General features: G+C 41.1%; 1 long non-coding RNA gene across 1 annotated transcript; it reads right to left on the bottom strand.

Annotated features, from left to right (window-relative positions):
- Positions 1 to 7,880: 7,880 nt before the first annotated feature.
- On the bottom strand, positions 7,881 to 16,711 carry LOC140343314 (uncharacterized). Its single transcript, XR_011923296.1, has 3 exons — positions 16,552 to 16,711; positions 14,773 to 14,880; positions 7,881 to 8,186 (listed from the first exon to the last, which is right to left on the bottom strand). It is a non-coding gene; the product is annotated as an uncharacterized lncRNA (long non-coding RNA).
- Between the last annotated feature and the right edge of the window lies 1 nt (position 16,712).

The raw sequence follows: 16,712 nt of genomic DNA, 5'->3' as shown, positions 1-16,712 counted from the left end.
TTGGGGCTCTGTGAAATTATTTTAACGCCCATTACAAAAAAAACAGCGTGAATTCAGCCTAACATTAAAGAAACAGAAGTAATAATACATCAAAACACCAACAAGGCATATGCTATGGTGGCATTGTGCTGTTTTAATGGCACTCATTGTGGTAAGGCAATTCACCAGCAATACAGTATGCTGCAACACATGCAATACATTGCCATCACTGCCATCTGTTAGGTACCCTTGACAAGGTTTGGATGAAGTTTTTGCTGCACAAGGCATTTTAAAGCAGCACCTTATTGTGCATGAATTATCGCTCGGCAGGTGTATAAACATGGTTTCAATATATTTCAATATCAAAGATAGAAAGAAGCAATATTTATAAATATACAAACCTTTTATAGACAACTTCAAGTGTGAAAAAAACAAACAAATCAAGGTCAGTTGGATCTGTAAAATACGTACGAATACCATGTTACAACACTCTAAAGGTTTATAAGTAATTTGCTTTTGAGGACTGACAAATTGTTAATGTTGGTCAAAATGTGACATGTATGGAATAAATGGAATCGTATTGGAAAAAACAATGAAGCTATGATCTAAAAATGCATATTGCCTGGGTATTATGCTGATTTAATAATTTCATTCTGAAATCACTTACATGGAGACTGTATGCCAACCAGATTCTGACTTTAATTTCAGCATGCTTGTTCCTGGTTAGATACACAGAACATTGGGGTAGAGCACCTGTACCCCAACAGGAACAGAGCCAGGCATCTTTTATGGAAACCAGCAATGGCCACCTACAAAGCTCCTTAAATAAGGCTCCTTAAATACGGCTTAAATAAGGCTATAAATACAAAGTACCCTAAGCTAATATATTATAGGGGAAATGTGCTGAGGAAACTTTGTATTTATAGCCTGAGGAGGGTTCCAAACCTCTTTTTGTTTTTTTATTTCTTTCAGTAAATCAGACATGGATTTTTTTTCCTCCTAGTGAGTCACAAAAATCTCTCCAGCAGAGTCACAGGAAGCAGTATAAAGCTGACCGATGTCCTAAAACTCAATATGTCCTAAAGGTCTTAAAATGGAGATTCTACGAGGGTAGGTAGCCCTGAGGGGCCCAACACTGCATGGAGTTTGTATGTGTTCTACCATGTTCATCTTGGTTTTCTCAAGGCACTCCAGTTTCCTCCCATACCCCAAAAACATATATCCTCCCACAAAAAATGGCTTCTCACTATGTTGGGTCTTAAAGTTGAACTAAAGTTTCACTTTTAAGTTGGCATGATCAGGCAGGCCAATATTGCAGAAAGGGACAGCTGATAGAGGTTGGACTAAGTCATCACCCATAAAGTCCAAGTCAAGTCCCAAGTCGAGTCCAAAATCAAGTCACCTAATTTATCCCCATTTGTCCCCATATTGAAACAGAGTTCTGATGCTGTTTTTGAGCACAGGGTCGCATTTTAAGTCCATGGCTTTCTCCTCTGACAGCTGAGGGGGTAAGGAAGGAAGGCAGTGAGGCTTCTGTAACACCACCCTCCTCCCCGTCCCCTTGAGCTGTCAGAGGAGAAAGCCGAAAGTCAAGTCGCAAGTCAAGTTGCAAGTCACTGGGCAAAACCTCCAAGTCAAATCACAAGTCGTGACTTAAGTCAAACTTGAGTCCAAGTTGTGCAACTCGACTTCCAACCTCTGACAGCTGATGCCCCTTCTGCAAAAACGTGTCTCACCTACCTGATCGCTCCGGGTTTCAGGCATCAAAGCATGTGCAGCACCAGCTATGGTTGCCATTGAAACCCAGCAATCCCAACTTGCATGTGCCGGGTATGGATGAACTCCTGAGCGCTTGTGCAGCAGTTACGTCACCCTGGCATGGCCAATCACAACGGCTGAAGATCGTCTATTGTAAGAAAAAATAAAAATGGTGCCGCACTGTGATGGAACAAATATAGTTGAGTAGCACAGGTTTATTTCCGCTTTAAGGGACAGCTGTACCCTAAATACCTCATTATTGCTAGTAGAAAACTAAAAATGAGACCTCATATGCAGGATTTGTACCTCCCTACACTCCCCTGGCAAAGGAGGAAGATGGCAGTGCCCTGTGCTGGAATGAGGACAGGTAAGCCACGTGGATTTAGTTGCACTTTAAATGGTAGGAACGGGGGACGGACATGGGGAGGTGCAAAGTGTGAGAGTCCCGGATCCTCCTCAGGGCTAAGTCAGCTCAGCAAGGGGCCGACTGTTGGCCATGTCCACCACTGGTAGGGACATTGTGATCCCTTTGTGACTTGACTATAGACTTTGTACATAATCTGTCAGCGCTCTTTAAATACTAAGGCACATGGCGATGGTTCCAGAATGGATTACAACCACATGGTGGCTTTGTTTATAGGTGAAGAGAGGTTCATTGCCAACCAATATGGCCGCCACAGTCTTGTGTTTGCGGCCTAGCAGAGCCTTCTTAGGGCCTTGTAGTTCGATGCACTCACAGATAGTCAGCTGAACACCGCTCCTTATAAAATGGCGGCGTTCGGACAGGTGCCCCAGCTGTGGCATTCTTTTACTTCTCAGAACTAAAGGGAATTAGGAACATTTGACAGCACCTCATGCAGCGCCGAGAGAGGCTGCCTGCTGCTCCACTCCCACACAAGGCATATTGCTGTACAATGAAAGGAGTCCGGGCAGATTGTGAGGGAACGGCTCTCATTCACACAGACACATTGATTACCCCTCCATCTGCCCGAAGGGCCGACAACACCGAACAGCCACAATGTCAGCGCAGCTGTGACACTTACCTCCATTATGTTGTTGAAAGGCCCCGCACCGCCCCAACACATCCCCTATATTACATTCAAATATGCTAAGCTGTGATTTATGATCGTGCGGCCTGCTTTATTAACCATCGCTGTGTCTCCATAGCAACCGGGCATAGTGGAACTCGGGGATGCAAAAAACACATCTTGAAGAAGCGTGAAGGTTACCCATGGCAACCAGACACATTTTTAAGAACAGAACGATCTGGGTTTTAGGTGATGGTTGCTGGTATTGTCCTGTATCACCCTGTACTGTTTGCATCTAAAGATGGCGGTCATGTTAAGTACACAATTGTTAAGCACCATGTCCACATATCTTCTGTCCCTTACAAAGATCCCCCCTGACAATGCCATCATCTCCTTATCCCTTGGACAGCACCATGTTTGTTCAGGCGTCACCCGGGGTTTGCATTTACTTCCTAGACTGTCAGCTCAGAGGTGACACAATCTGGCAAGTGGCAATAATATTTATAAATTATTATTAATAAACAGGATTTATATAGCACCAACATATTACGCAGCGCTGTACATTAAAGAGGAGTTGCAAATGAGAGACAGTGACACAGGAAGAGGAGAGGGCCTTGCCCATGCGATTGGCAGGGCCATATTAGGCACTTTTAGATGAAAAACAAAGCTGGGAACCAGAATATCAGTGTCTGACTGTCCCTGCTGTAGAGATGAACAGGAGACTGAGGAAATGCTTGCTCCTGTCTGCAGCAGACTGTTGACTGATGAGAAGATATCCCCCCACTTCCTGCCTTATAGACACATCAGGGAGTAAAAAGAAAAATCCCAAATGAAAAGGGAAAACCCCTGATATATCATTGTAACAGGGTCCCCTTTGTAAGTTTCCCCCCCACCATGTTTCTGCTCTGGTGACAATGATAATATTAAAATTTTCCCATCAATTTGTGTCCAGGTGACAAGGGACACTTTTGATGAATTAGATAAACTGGGATCAGTACAATGAGACAATCTCTGTTGTTAGTCTAACACAATGGACATGCTTACAGGAAAGGAAAGCAGAAGGATGACCTATTACTGCTGCTCCCTCCACGTCCAATCAGCAGACAGCTCTGCTGCTTTATTGCAGCTCCAGGAATCGGGGCGCTTCCTCATGTCATCTGAACTCACACTGTGCAGGATCAGGTGCCGTGGGTCCTCCAAATGTAAAAAAACGGGCCAATCCCACTACACAAGCACATACATTAGAGGAAAACCCACTGATGAAGCGTGCCCAATCTCGAGCATACGCAGAAGGAGCAGCCCACAGTCTCCTGGCATATGTGACGCAAGTATCCCAGGAGGCTTCGGGTTTACCTTTCAGTCTAGATCAGTGGTCGCCAACCTTTTCGGACCTATGGACCAATAAATGCACGGAATCCGGGCCACACATGCACAGGAAGCCGTGTGTCACTCAAAGGGGAAGAAACTTCCCCCATAGTGACATCATAGTGACCTGCGATGGGGGAGTGGGGGGGGGGGGAGTTGGGGACATACTCCGCGGCTTTGGCCGGTGCGACCCCCCAGCAGGGTCCTTCTCCTGACTCCACTGGGGGGCGCACTGGCTAGAGCCACGAACCACCAACATTTTCTCTGCAGGCCACTGGTTGGCCTACAGCCTTGTCTACATGGCAGTAATGACAGATGAGGAGGGGACCTCCCCAAAAAAGAAACAAAAGTATTTAAATCAAAACACATTTTTTCCATGATATAAAAAAAATTTGTATAATGTTCAAAATTTGATGATCGGTCTGGTTTAAAGGATCTCCTATTACTTGGTGTCAGAAATAACAGGGCACCATTGGAGGTCTTTTGGAGTTCATGCTGAGTCGGGTCATGGCTGCTTTGGTGGCACGAGGGGGACCTACAGTCGGTTTTGTTATTCTGATGAGCGCATATTGCCAATCATAAAGACCACCATTCACCATCTGAGCCATTGGCATCAATCTTTTCCCCGGTACTACACTTCCAATCCTCCAGACCTTGATCTAACATCCACATCACAGAGCTTATTCATTACATTACGCTATTTTCAGAACTTCACAGAAACCAATCAACCTTCTTTTATTTCCATCATTCCTCTTGACAGAAGATAAATTCTAATGGGTTGCCATGGGTTACCACACATAATCCCCCTTTGCTCTGCCTTGTTAATAAAGGTTCACGCAGATACATTGTAACGTTGCTTGTCATAACATCCCACCCCTCTCTATAGGACCAATTGCGCGGTTACCATGGCGACAACTCTTTTTCCTGCTAGCTGAAAGTTGTATTTTCAGGAACATACAGACTCTATAGACTCACTGTCAGTGTGGAGCTCAATTTAGCAGAGAGGACAAGAAAATTACCCATCATTTTTAACCATTTCATGGCTGGGAGAAAACAGGAGGAGTCGCCTGAAATGAAAACTACCGCCATTCATTTATTAAAAGCATTTAGGGGGTTGCATACGTCTACCCCAGAATAAATTTGGGAGTAAAATTATTTCCGTAGAGGGGTAAAAGGAACGTTTATGGGGTGCTCATGCCTTTAAAAGAGACGTCACATAGATTGTTTGCAAAATGATTTTCCCCAAAACAGCGCTTTGTGTCTCTTCTTGTTCATATGCATTGGCTTGATGTGGGAATGAAGAGAGCGCGCGCTTCCCTGAGCAAAGACAACAGTTATCAACTGACAAATACACTGATTTAGGCATTCCTGAAGATGAAAATGTCAAATGAAATGAAATGAAAAATCACTTTGTAGTATAAGATGCAAAGAGAACTATGGGGATTTTTAACCAATTTTGTATTTATTCTTCATTTTATTCCCTGGTTACTTCTTTATCAATGGAGTAAAATTTTTCTTTTTTCATCACATAACATTGTTTTAGATGCAGTGTCGCCATCAATGGGCTTCTGTGCTTCCTTCACAATGCAGGCAGATTACAAGATGGATAGTGGGAGGGGCTAGCAGGGTGCTGTACGTAGCTTCTTGAAATCATCACAGCACCCAGCCTCAGTATTAGCTTACCGATGAAGCTTAACTTGACAATTTTCATCCTTTCATCCTTGCTGCTGTTTTGCCCCGATTTTTCGGTTGGAGAGAACTTTATTCTATTCTGGGACAATACATTGATCCTGATTATTCCTTTTTAGGACCGTGTATACCATATGAACCCTCATTTGGTCTATTGAATATCTCACATTGGCTACATTTTGGACTGTTACCATGCAATGAAAGCTTATTCTGCAAGTGAATCACTTTGAGATTTAGTTTTATCCTCTTCCCCTGAAATAGCACTTTTGCAAAACCTGCCAGGAAAAAAAGACTATCTTCTATTTTAACGAGTCGGGCTCACTTTATCCTTACGTGGACTTTTAGCTAATAGAATTAGCAGCTTGTTGTATTTTGGAATGATTTTCATGGGTTTTCTGTTAATTAAAAAAAACTTTGCCAAAGATATATATATATATATATATCTTACTTGATCTTTATTTAATAACTCCCTTTACTGTAAACCCATGCTTTATTGGATAAGAACTGTGATACTTTACTCTCCATTTGCATGCTGTGTAATACCCACACGTGGGGCTGAACCTGCATGATTCAAAGAGTTAATATTCAATTTTTCCAAGGGGTGTACCATGGAAACCCTGAATGGAGAGAAAAGGACTGGATAATGCTAGACGTCCTCCAGCCAAGAAATGAGACAGGCACCGACTTGCTGCTGCAGCTTCTAATGCACATTGTGGAAAGTTTGCATTGTGCAGTAAAATCAGAGTAAGCGATTTCCAGTACAAGTGTGCAAGACTGAAGAGAAGGCTAGAGGTCGGAGTTAAGTGAATGTAAGTCCTAGATAACTTGTCAGCATCTTTGGTATTTGGTAAGCTTATGTATTTAACTTAACTCAATTTTCCTTTCAAGAAAGGAAATAGGATTTTTAAAACACAACAGAAGTTGGGATTTATCTAATGCATATCTTTCTAAACCTTTTTAATATGGTGGAACCCTTGAAATAACTTTCATGTCTTCCGGAAACCCTTACTATAATTACTGTATCCACAGCTCACAGTACATTAGTGTGGTGGTCAGTGGGAAGAATTCCTCTGTTGTTAGAAAGGTTAAATATAACAACAATCAGTTGAAATATGAAATTGACAAAGAATGGTCAACCCCATTAAAGTTTCATAGAGTAGTAGACCAGTCAACTATTCATGTTAAATCCCTAGTTGTTAAACATGGCAGTCAAATTAACGTCCTTTGCTCCAATGCAGTTTCCTCAGGGGATTTGTTGAGGACGTTATTTAATGACCATACACTTTACATCGTGATATGGACAAGTGTTCAAGAATGGTGGTTAGAATTGGAGAGTAGCTGCTAGGGAATTGGTCTTGTCGGTACGAATACCAAGATACAAATCCCCTGAGGAAGCCGCATGGCAAATCGTGTCGGGCCTTAGTGCATTAACCTGACTATTATCTGTTTAACAACTAGAGATTTTACTTGTATAGTTGATTGGTCTACTACCCCATGAAATGTTAATGGGGGTTGACCATTCTTTGACAATTGTATATTTTAATCACTGATTGTTTATTGCTAGATTTAATCTTTCTAACAACAATATAGCCACTTACTGCCAAAAGAAACCCCAACCTTTTTTTTCTTCTTATCAAATATTGCGTTCCACTCAATTATTTGGGTGGCAGCTATTTATATTTGTCTGGGATAAGAGATTGGTATTACCAATTTGCAAAACTCTTACATTGCTAGCCAGTGGGAAGAATGTCACCCTTATAGATAGCCAAAAAGATCATTGGTGTTACTTAAACTGGCCGGAGAGGAACAAACTGCCATTGCTCAAGGAACCTCTAGCAACCTCTGGAGGAACCCTGGTTGAGAAACACTGATCTAATGTAAATGTAAGTTTTCAGTGCTTAGTTTCTTGCCGCTTTTAATTTTGTGGCATCAGCTCAGGCTTACCTGAATTTTATCATTCTATTTCAAGTATTTCTATTCTATTCTTTTTTATGAATTTTACCCCTTGCATCAGTGTCTTTTTCATTAAATAACCAACATATAACACACTCTACACAGAAATCATGTATTATGTTTTGTCTTTATTCATAAACACAGCAGTGGCATTTTCTCACCCCCTTCCATCCCCCATGTTTGGAGGCTTCTGGAACGAAGATCATTCTTCTGCTGAGCTTTCCCGGACTGGAAGAACAAGACGATCACAACGTCTGTATCTTCATGGTCACCATTTTTATGGGCGATATTAATAACGTTCCGGGTCACGTGACGTGGAGGTAGGGGAACTGGAGAATTCTCCCGAGTTGTTTGAGGTCAGCGGGGTGGAAAGTGTAGGTGGGTTTGATTTTATTGCTCCATCTTTCTTCTTCCCTAGAGTAAAAATAGAATATTGTAAGGGTTAGCTTTTTATCTGCTGAGTGAATAAATAATAAATGCAATACATTGGTGATGTACTATACATGATGACTTTATATTTGTACTAAAATTTCAAGAGAAGCCAATTCTCTTCTCACACATCCAAGATATACTCCTCTAATCAAGAAGGGGGAAGATGAAGAAGAAATATAATTAAAGTTTTAATACTCAGCTGTGTTTTTACAAGTAGACAATGGCTACAATCATCTTACTCAAATGCAGTGCAGATTTAGTATGAATTGTATACCAAAACAATAATAATAAAGCCGTGTCCTGTAATAAAGCCCAGGCTTGGTCACATGACAAACACTTGTGGTCCCAACCATTAGATTTCAAGGACTGACTATCAGACTAGTAAATAGATTATTATGATCAAGATCTAGACATCAGTAACTCAGGATCCTCTGCATGCTAATGGTCCCATTTTTGGGCACTGCAGTTGAGTCTGTTTGTTTTACACCTCATACCAGAGAATATCCAGCATGCCCATGGTCCCATTACTGGGCACTGCAGTTGGGTCTGTTATTTTACACAAAATACCAGAGATTATCCAGCATGCTCATCCAGCATACCAACGGTCCCATTACTGGGCACTGCAGTTGGGTCTGTTAATTTTCACTACTTACGGTAATACTTACTAAAGCATATCCAGCATGCCAATCGACCAAACAGCTTGATAATTAACTAGCCAATACATCTTCAACAAGAGACCATTTTACTTTGGCCTATAAGGTAGTTATGCTTGCTGGGTTTATCTACAAACACTAAAGGGTTATTCCACCCTCCATTACATAATGTGTGGGAGTATCACACAATAGCATTTCATCACTTTGGCCAACATACATTGGTCTAATCAATCAGCCTGTCCTAAAAACAGTTCTGTGAAGTCACCTGCTGGGCTCCGTTTCAGCATCTCTTTGGAATACAGATGGCTCTTTGACTTCAATCCCAGCACTATACCTCCTGCCCACCCGGGTCAGGCTGTTCCTACATGCAGGGATTTAACTGCAACTTCCTATAATAATAACTTCCTGTAATTCATGCACTACAAGCTTTTCTACAGTTATTATGGAAGTCAGGGTATGTACACAACATTACATCTCTTAGTTCTCACAACAGCATAAAATCAAAAACTTGCACTGAAGGAAACTTGGAAACCACCACTGCTGACTTGTGTAGGAAAAACTGGCTGTCCATGGCTTCACCACCTCGAGCCCCTGACCTACAATGGGCATCCAAACAAATGAGGTCAGATAGTAAGGTCCGTTACCTGAATTTGTAATTTAACATTTCCCAAGCTATTAACGCAACACAAGTATGCAAATTACAATAATTGTATTGAGTTGGTAGCTTGAAATATGTTAAAATAGAAAATCAGAACAGTCAGAAACAGCACTTTCCAAAAACTGTTCAAACCATATAGGAAGCCAAATATGACCATCAAAGTCCACCTGCTTATAAAAAGTCACTTTAAGGTAGAATACCTTATAAGGGCCACGTTCCACTAAGTAGTGCTAAACAGGGTAAATACCTACTTTCATGGTGGCTTAGTGGCCGGCCAGGTAAGTGATAAGTTGTTAAGTTGCTGTGGATTGAAATCTTGCAGCGTTTCATATGACGAAGGAGCTACCCATCACTCTGGCCGGCGAAGGAGCAACACATGGAGGGACAATGGATGGGTATTATTGCTGCAATCTTGTTGCTGGTGAGTTAACCAATCAAACTTGTTTTGTAGCCATGTTATCAGGTTCAATAACCAGCTTAGTCCCACAGTGCTTCTATGATACAGAATGGCAGCAAATCCATTTTTACAAACACCAAAGAGGAAATTGACGTACCTCTTCTAATGATCTGTTGCTAGAATGGGTGAAGCAAATGTTTCTCTAAGGCAGCCAAGAAAATGTGAAGCCATCTGGGGACTATTTCTGTTAATAAGCAGCACTTTCTGTGCACAAGGCTGTCCTCTTGTTGTATAGCACAGCTGTAGCTCTTGCATATAACCATCTCCTCAGAGCGATCACAGAACAGATTTTACCCATCGTTCACATTCATCAAACTCCCCCATCCCATTTATGGCAGCCTAGATATTTCTCTCCTGGCCGAAGTACTCCAGTAAGGGGTTATTGTTTTATATATCTGTTTCTGCTGTTGCAAAAAAAAAATAAAGAGAGCTCTGGCTGCAATACTCACCTTCAAGCACATGCTCTTCTAGATTGTAAACTCTTCGGGGTAGGGTCCTCTCCTTCTGTTTGTATCTGTCTTTCATTTGCAACCACTATTTAATATATAGCTCTGCGTAAAATGTTTGCGCTGTTTAATAATAATAATGCTCTTGTTTTGCCACAAGATTTTCCATTCTTTTAGTTGAATGCTTCACCCGCTGCAGAAGAACATAGGGATTGATTTATTACAGCTCTCTAGGAAAGATATACCATCATGGGAGAACATAGGGAATCCAGGAAACCTGGAATGGATTTGGTCCAGGATTAAAAATATTTGCCCACGAATAGCAAATGATTTTGAAGAGATTAATTCCATGTTTGTTGGATCACCCAGGTTCTCCCATGGTAGTCTATCTTTTTCAGACTTAGAGAACTTTATTAAATCAGGCCAATAGTGTGCTGGGCTCCGTTTCAGCATCTCTTTGGAATACAGATGGCTCTTTGACTTCAATCCCAGCACTATACCTCCTGCCCACCCGGGTCAGGCTGTTCCTACATGCAGGGATTTAACTGCAACTTCCTATAATAATAACTTCCTGTAATTCATGCACTACAAGCTTTTCTACAGTTATTATGGAAGTCAGGGTATGTACACAACATTACATCTCTTAGTTCTCACAACAGCATAAAATCAAAAACTTGCACTGAAGGAAACTTGGAAACCACCACTGCTGACTTGTGTAGGAAAAACTGGCTGTCCATGGCTTCACCACCTCGAGCCTCTGACCCACAATGGGCATCCAAACAAATGAGGTCAGATAGTAAGGTCCGTTACCTGAATTTCTAATTTAACATTTCCCAAGCTATTAACGCAACACAAGTATGCAAATTACAATATTTGTATTGAGTTGGTAGCTTGAAATATGTTAAAATAGAAAATCAGAACAGTCAGAAACAGCACTTTCCAAAAACTGTTCAAACCATATAGGAAGCCAAATATGACCATCAAAGTCCACCTGCTTATAAAAAGTCACTTTAAGGTAGAATACCTTATAAGGGCCACGTTCCACTAAGTAGTGCTAAACAGGGTAAATACCTACTTTTATGGTGGCTTAGTGGCTGGCCAGGTAAGTGATAATTTGCTGTGGATTGAAATCTTGCAGCGTTTCATATGACGAAGGAGCTACCCATCACTCTGGCCGGCGAAGGAGCAACACATGGAGGGACAATGGATGGGTATTATTGCTGCAATCTTGTTGCTGGTGAGTTAACCAATCAAACTTGTTTTGTAGCCATGTTATCAGGTTCAATAACCAGCTTAGTCCCACAGTGCTTCTATGATACAGAATGGCAGCAAATCCATTTTACAAACACCAAAGAGGAAATTGACGTACCTCTTCTAATGATCTGTTGCTAGAATGGGTGAAGCAAATGTTTCTCTAAGGCAGCCAAGAAAATGTGAAGCCATCTGGGGACTATTTCTGTTAATAAGCAGCACTTTCTGTGCACAAGGCTGTCCTCTTGTTGTATAGCACAGCTGTAGCTCTTGCATATAACCATCTCCTCAGAGCGATCACAGAACAGATTTTACCCATCGTTCACATTCATCAAACTCCCCCATCCCATTTATGGCAGCCTAGATATTTCTCTCCTGGCCGAAGTACTCCAGTAAGGGGTTATTGTTTTATATATCTGTTTCTGCTGTTGCAAAAAAAAAATAAAGAGAGCTCTGGCTGCAATACTCACCTTTAAGCACATGTTCTTCTAGATTGTAAACTCTTCGGGGTAGGGTCCTCTCCTTCTGTTTGTATCTGTCTTTCATTTGCAACCACTATTTAATATATAGCTCTGCGTAAAATGTTTGCGCTGTTTAATAATAATAATGCTCTTGTTTTGCCACAAGATTTTCCATTCTTTTAGTTGAATGCTTCACCCGCTGCAGAAGAACATAGGGATTGATTTATTACAGCTCTCTAGGAAAGATATACCATCATGGGAGAACATAGGGAATCCAGGAAACCTGGAATGGATTTGGTCCAGGATTAAAAATATTTGCCCACGAATAGCAAATGATTTTGAAGAGATTAATTCCATGTTTGTTGGATCACCCAGGTTCTCCCATGGTAGTCTATCTTTTTCAGACTTAGAGAACTTTATTAAATCAGGCCAATAGTGTTAATGCAGAGTGTCATTGGGTCCACCTACTAGGCCTGCATTTACTTTGCCTCTCTGCATCAATAAGGGACTTCAGGGAAAGGTAATTAAAAAAAGCATAAATTATTGCTGGGGTGTCAGAGCAGACTGACATGCTGAAAATTGCCTCTTGAAAGTTCTGCTCATTTCAGCAATGGGAAAACAATACGAAGTTTTAGAAAACTTGAAGATAGTATTTGGAAATGTTTCTGTGACGGCATTAGTTTTCCAAATGAGTGTTCCCGTTATCTAGCATCAATCTTTGCACCTGGACATTAAACTATTATTAATATCAATTTTTTTAGCCATCACTGGCTGCTCTAGCTGCTTGTAATGTGAAGAGATTAATTCTCAAAGAACCTTTCACAAAATACTTTAAAATGTGGCTTTTGAGCAGTTTCTGGCAACTTAGAAACACCTGCTGTGTGTTTATAGTAGGCTGATAAGATTCTGGGGCAAGTAATAGTAAAAAAAAAAGTAAAATACCTCTGATGAACTGTGAAGACAAATTGCTCCCCAATGGATATAGCTGAAGGTCAGTAACTTGTTTTATAGTGTTTTACTTGCTTGTTCAGAAACTGTTATTGTCTTAGTGTGAAAAATGGGGATGGGTTTCCCGTTAATGTATTCCTGCAGACTCCTGCCCATAAACTTCGATGAGACTGTAACAGTGCAGACGCGTCTATTGCAGCGCTGGATGTAAACCACTGGCAATCAGATCTCAGTAAGTATACATCTGTTCAGGGGGAAGTTGGTTGTTTAGGTCAGGGAATTTATCAGGGGGGAAATTATGAAAGTTGCACTGTATTTAAAAGTATAGTTATCCTTCAGAGAAAGGGTGAAGCCAACTATCAATGTAATCACTGCTATGTTATGGAATGTGACAGAGATAACACATGGCCTGCACTGACCCCTAGGGGCTGAGAAAGAAATTACAGCTCAGTACATGAAAAATAAAAAGAAGTCTCACAATTCTGGTCTTCATAAAAAGTTTATGCTTGTCTTTATAAAGTTTATTCTTGTCTTTATAAAAAGATTATGCAATGCATTTTTTAGCTTCCAATAAAACAGAAAAGGGTTGATGGATTATTTTCCTTAATTTCCAGGAAGAGACTGGAAATCATTAAAATAAACACTTTACGTAACTAGGCGTGGGTGTCTGAGCCTGGCAGGAATGTTGGGATTTCCACCTACCCCATAACATGCTAAGGTCACTAGATTTGAGCATTGACAGGAGGGGGATACATGCTACCCTATATATAGAAGAAGCTGGTATGTTAAACCAGCTGGGCTAAAGGCAGGAGCTCCAGGGATATCAAACATCAGTTGCACTTCCTGCAAGAGTGCAAACAGCACATTGGAACACTTTTATTCCTGGCCCCTTTGTATTTTAGATTAACAAATACAATTAAACTGCCATTAGACATGTCAGGAATCAATCACAAGCCTCTGCTAATTTGCTTCTGATTCTGCAATCATTATAATAACCAAATATAGTAATAGCTGCTGTGTCTGCTTTCCCTGAGAAATGCAGATATAGTCTTAGATTTTTATTAGAATGAATAGCAGACCTAGAGACAGGTTCTCTTTATACCCAGTTTGCAGATAAACTGCATGGACATTCTATCCGTAGCTAAGTTGTCATGTCTCCTAAATAGCTGTAGATGCTTACTGAATACATTCATGCCTCAGTTTAAGCAAAAATGTTTATTAGTTTTGGGTAAAATTTATTTTCTAGAGTGTGTAAGAGTTCATTTTCCCTTCAGGGCCAAGTAATGAGGATCTCCCCAGCTTTCTGTCCCTGTGACACCAATGCAATATAAGGTAGTTGCTGGTGTCACTAGAACAGGAAGGAAGAATGAAAAGATCATCAAAAGTCCTAAAAGGAAGGAAATCCTATTTTTTAATAATAATACTCTCTCTACTAGGAATACATCAGTAATGACAACCTGACTCCGGTTCTAACCCATCCTTACTTCATACCAAACAAAATTTCCCCAGTCATCGAGGAAGCTGACAGCGCCTTTTTATGCAAGAGTTGTGCAACAGAAACTTGAAGAACTTGCCAAATTCCATCCATTCTCTGTATTTGTGAATTTCTGAATAGGTTAGACAAAGGTGAGTGTGTATGGGTTTGGATTTTCCCAAATTTTTATTTAAAAGCAGTTATATTTGTCATGACCTACCTTGGCGCAGAACACATGATGGCCTTGCGGATTCACTGGCTGCGCCATTTGCCTCCTCGCCCCTGTCACGTATGGAGTTACCTATTTTCTGTGCCACATAACGGCACGCTGAAAAGAAGGAGAATATGAATAAAAAAAAAAGGTAAAGTTTAAAACAGAGAAATATTTTCTTACTTGATACTACATTAGTCGGTCATTTCATTAATCAATTAAAGCATGCAGGAACTTCCAGTAACAAGACCGGTCACTGCTGCTCCCTCTCCTTGTGCAGGGTGACTGGTCTTGTCTCCACCCCTTTCTGTAGTATTCTGCAGGCAGCTTGTAGTGGATGATCTGCTAAATCCCCCACAACTCTGTCCTCTGCACACTGCCCATTTACAGCACAATCATCGGGTTTGATTTATTAAAGCTCTCCAAGGCTGGAGAAGGATACACTTTCAGCAGTGAAGCTGGGTGAGCCAGCAGACCTGGAATGGATCTGGTCCAGGATTGAAAACACTTTCTAACAAACAGCTAATGGCATTTAAGCAATCCATTCCAGGTTTCCTGGCTCACCCAGCTTCACTGATGAAAGAATATTTTCTCCAGCCTTGGAGAGCTTTATTAAATCAGGTCCTTTATGTCACTGCCACTTTTAAACAATAATATCTGAGTTTGCAAAAACATTTGGTACACAAAAAGCAGATTTTTATCCTTTGTGACTACTTTGTGAGAATATTTAAATAAAGACACTGGGCCTGATTTATCAAAGCTCTAGAGAAGATTATTATTATTATTATTATTAATAAACAGGGTTTATATAGCAACATATTACGTAGCACTGTACATTAAATAGGGTTTGCAAATGACAGACAGTGACACAGGAGGAAGAGAGGACCCTGTCCTGAAGAGCTTACAATCTAAGAGGAGGGGAGGATTGAAAACTTTTTGCCAGCTAATAGCAAATGACTTTAGGAAATCCAGGTCTGCAGGATCACCCAGCTTTTCCAATGATAGATTATCTTCTCCAGTCTTGGAGAGCATTAATAAATCGGGTCCACTGTGTCTGGAGGTCAGCTTAATAGATAAATGCATTCATTATTTTTGCCCGACTTTCATTATTTCATTCTGGCCAATCTGGTGGCCGTGGCCCTGTGCTGTGTACTTACAACCTGCGTATAAAAAATAGGACTGGCCACATCAGTTTTGGCCCTGGCTTTTTTGGCCGGGTCACTTTTCAAGTGAAAGTTTGGTCCCAATACAGGGACTGCCACCTGGCTGAAGCTTTTTCCCACCCAGCTTAAAAAAAAATTCTGGGGAGAACACTGTGGTCCTATAGAAGTTAACAGAGCATAAAGAAGATTCTCACAATTTATTATTAATAATACACATAATTTATATATAGAGAGAGCTGTTTGTGTCTCTTCCTACAACTAGCTAGCAGATGAATAACACAAAGGCCTGGTGATCTGTTGTCACCCCAGTGTCTGATAGTTGCTGTGATATATTGTATTTAGTTTGCTGTTGTCACTACAAGGAGTTCCACCAGCAGAAATGCTAAGTCATCATTGGTGTGCAGGAAAATGGGAAATTGATGCATAGAGGCTGGACAAATAATGTGATTGTCCCCCAAACAAGAAACAATGTAACACATTCAGTATAAGAATAAGAAACAGTAATTCCTCCCATTACTGGAGATATAGAAGTTGCTGTGACCTATAGGGGGTATAGAGAAGCTGAAGGGGTTATTACTGGCAGCACTGTGCCCATTTCCCTCCCATGCACCCTGGTGCCACTTACCATTAATGATCAATCATACCATGCTGTCTGCTTATCCTGGCACCAGTCACCTCCTGGGTACAGATCAGATCCTTTGGAACTACAGTCACTACACCCAGCTACTGCTGATTACACAAGGCTGCAGTGCAGGTAGGAGGGGCCGCAATGTATGATGGGAAATG

This window comes from Pyxicephalus adspersus, chromosome Z (genome assembly GCF_032062135.1).
Source record: "Pyxicephalus adspersus chromosome Z, UCB_Pads_2.0, whole genome shotgun sequence".
Classification (NCBI taxonomy): Eukaryota; Metazoa; Chordata; class Amphibia; order Anura; family Pyxicephalidae; genus Pyxicephalus; species Pyxicephalus adspersus.
This window is presented reverse-complemented; position numbering and strand designations above follow the sequence as displayed.